This window comes from Erinaceus europaeus, chromosome 4 (genome assembly GCF_950295315.1).
Source record: "Erinaceus europaeus chromosome 4, mEriEur2.1, whole genome shotgun sequence".
Classification (NCBI taxonomy): domain Eukaryota; kingdom Metazoa; phylum Chordata; class Mammalia; order Eulipotyphla; family Erinaceidae; genus Erinaceus; species Erinaceus europaeus.
Window position 1 is genome coordinate 61,139,688 of NC_080165.1, and position 3,535 is coordinate 61,143,222.

Sequence of the window (3,535 nt, forward strand, 5' to 3'; positions counted from 1 at the left end):
AACACCCATGTTCATCAGGGAAGCAATTACAAAAGCCAGACCTTCCACCTTTTGCATCCCATAATGACCCTGGGTCCATACTCCCAGAAGGATAAAGAATAGGGAAGCTATCAGGGGAGGGGATGGGATACAAAGTTCTGGTGGTAGGAATTGTGTGGAGTTGTACCCCTCTTACCCTATGGTTTTGTCAGTATTTCCTTTTTATAAATTAAAAAAAAGGAAACTCTCATTAAGTGAAAATTCCTTGTTCTTTATTCCGGAAGAGTCTAGAATGGGGGGAGGGCAGCAGGGGGGGGTGGGTGGTAGTGCCCTGGGTTAAGCGCACATGCCGCAAAGTGTGAGGACCAGTGTAAGGATACCGGTTCGAGCCCTCTGCTTAGAGGAAGCTTTTCAAAAGTTTCCTATTTGCTTCTTCCTTTCTCCCAGAAAGAGCTCAGCCTCCCCTGCATGTGTATACACACACATACACACACACATACACAGGCAAGTACATGTCCAGAATGCTGGGATAGAAACAAAAAAGGTCACAAACTATTAATCTTAACAGTGCCCCCACACTGTGGAGCCCACACCCGTCCCATGTCCTCCTCATCACCCCACCCCCCTTACCTGACTTGTCTGACAAGGAGCTGAACTTCCCTTTAGTTGCAGTCAGCCTCCCACGCTCCTCTCTCGGCTTGTCACCACCACCCGAGGAAACAAGAGACAGTGACTGTGCACTGACTTTGCAGAGTTTCCACCTGCTGTTGGCAGAGTGGCCCTGCACTCCTAGCCTTCATCCAGAGATCTAGGGTGCAGGGCAAGGGGGATCTGCAGGCAAGGAAACAGAGGGACTGAGGGGACAGAGGGCAGGGACAGTCAACTGAACCAGGGTTTTCATGGATTCCACAGGTCCTCTAGCGCAAGACCCAACTCAACCAGACTCCAGCCATTTTTTTAAAATTTGTGATTAATAGTGGGTTACAATATTTTAAGATTGCAATGCATAGTTCCATAGCACACCCACCACCAAAGTTCTGTATCCCCACGCCCCCATCCCCCAAAGACAGCCACCATAGTTCTCACAAGTCTTAGAAACAGTTTGCTTGCTGTTATTGTTTGTGTGTTTGTTTATTGCAAGTTCATGAGCATCAGTTCTCTAGAATCCACATATCAGTAGTTCAGATCTGGGCAATTCAAGCACAAGCACCGTAACGGTGATGGTGATGTTCTCTTAATAACAGAAAATAAGCTTAACGAAGTTCATGTACATGATCTAGGCTTCCGTCTCAACCCTTTCAAGGTTGAGCCTCTATCCTACCTGTATCAGGGCTGTTTCTGTGCTGAGCTAGTTCACTGTGAACGCCAGTCTCTCAACATCAACATGAGACCGTAACTCTTCCTGTATAACTGAAACAGGAGTTCCTAGGTGGGATGCATGAATATATTACTGAAAAACACTCCAAAGGAGCAGGGGAGAGAGAGAGAGGGAGAGAGAGAGAGAGAGGGAGAGAAGGAATAGAAGTTAGTTCACCTGATAGGTAGGGTGTGCATCTTGCCATGAGTTTGACTCAGGCTTGAACGCCAGCTATGGGGAGCTGTTGCTTTGGTACCCAGTGAAGCTCCAATGCTATGGTGTCCCTTTCCTTGTGTGTGTGTTTGTTTGTTTGTTCTTCTCTATCTGAATGAAAAAGTATTCCAGAGTGGTGAAATCATGCACATATAAAACCCCAGCTCTACAATAAATAATTGAATAAATAAGTAACTCCAGGGTGAACATTATGTGTTAGAGCACAAGAACCTGAGGGGGCACAGAGAACATAGTTTGACTGAGGGCCTTTGAGTGTGCTATTGGCAGTGTTCACTACGGCCTTAGCTCTTGACCAGAGCTCTTTTACCAGAGCACTGCTCAGCTCTGGTTTATGGTGGTTTCAGGGATAGAGCCTGGGACTTTGGAGCCTCAGGCATGAAAAGTCTATTGCAGACTAGGAGAAAGTATGGATTGACCTGCCAACACCTATGTCCAGTGAAGAAACTATTACAGAAGCCAGACCTTCCACCTTCTGCACCCCATAATGATCCTCCCAGAGGGATAAAGAATAGAAAAGTTTCCAATGGAAGGGATGGGATGCAGAACTCTGGTGGTGGGAATTGTGTGTGGAATTGTACATGTCTTATCCTATGATCTTGCTGATAATTATTAAAGCAATAAAATTTTTTTAAAAAAAACAAGTCTGCACCAAAGTAAAGACTCTGGGGTGGGTGGATGGGGGGAGAGTACAGGTCCAAAAAGTATGACAGAGGATCTAGTGGGGGTTGTATTGTTATATGCAAAACTGAGAAATGTTATACATGTACAAACTGTTGTATTTACTGTCTAATGTAAAACATTAATTCCCCAATAAAATTTTTTTTTAAAAAAAGCAAGTTTGTTGCATAATCACTGCTGCTATACCCCGACCCTTGAGTCCCCTTCTCTTTTTTTGCCTCCAGGTTTATCGGAGGGGCTCGGTGCCCGCACTAAGTATTCACTGCTCCTGGAGGCTATTTTTTCCCTTTTGTTGCCCATATTGTTGTTGTTGTTGTTATTGTTGTCATTGCTGTCATTGTTGTTGGATAGGACAGAGAGAAATGGAGAGAGGAGGGGCAGACAGAGAGGGGGAGAAAAAGATAGACACCTGCAGACCTGCTTCACCGCCTGCAAAGTGACTCCCCCATCCCCGCCCCCGCCGCAGGTAAGGAGCAGGGCTCGAACTGGGATCCTTACGCCAGTCCTTGCACTTTGCACCATGTTCACTTAACCCGCTGTGCTACCTACTGCCCAGCCCCCTCAAGTCCCCTTCTATTCCCTCCACGCTCTCTCGGCATGAGTCTATTCATTTTGCAACTCTGACCACCAAACCAGTGTGGGGTCAGGGGCACCAGCCTGGAGTCAGGGTGACCTTGGGCAAGCTTCCTTCCTCTTTCTGCCCCAGTGTTCTTGAGTGTGAAACAAGCCTGGCACTAGTAGCAACAATAGCAAAAATAACCAATGTTTCCAGAGTTGTTACCTTGGGAGAGGCACTATTCTAAATCCCATCTGTGTTTTAACTCATTTAATCTTCTCCAGTTGCCTGTGAGGCTGGCTTTTAGCACCCAGCCTAAACGCTGTCGGTGTGCGCTGAGCTGTTATTAGCTGCACCTGTAGTTCAGAGCACCCTGCAGCTCCTACCTCTCTGCGTAAGCCTATAACCTCATTCTCTCTCAAAGTTTTATTTATATTTTAGCTTTCAGTGGCTTTACAGCTGCATGATTCCACTGCCCTGGATGTACTCTTTACCATACAGAAAGGAAGACAGAAAAAGAAGAAGTAGAGATAGAGATAGATAGATAGATAGATAGTCACCATAGCAACTGTTATGCATGGTGCTTGGGCTCAAACCTGCATGTGCTCTGCTGGGTGAGCTATCTCCTGCCCCTCCCCCCTGCCTTTTTATATCAACATCTGGTTCACTCTATCCCTACCTCACCCCCATCACCCAGGCAGGCACTCTCAGCACTTTGTCCTCTTACAATT

General features: G+C 46.4%; 1 long non-coding RNA gene across 1 annotated transcript; it reads right to left on the reverse strand.

Moving 5' to 3' along the window:
• Nucleotides 1-288: 288 nt before the first annotated feature.
• On the reverse strand, nucleotides 289-682 carry LOC132538288 (uncharacterized). The gene is made up of 3 exons (XR_009549688.1): nucleotides 610-682; nucleotides 476-503; nucleotides 289-386 (listed from the first exon to the last, which is right to left on the reverse strand). It is a non-coding gene; the product is annotated as an uncharacterized LOC132538288 (long non-coding RNA).
• Between the last annotated feature and the right edge of the window lie 2,853 nt (nucleotides 683-3,535).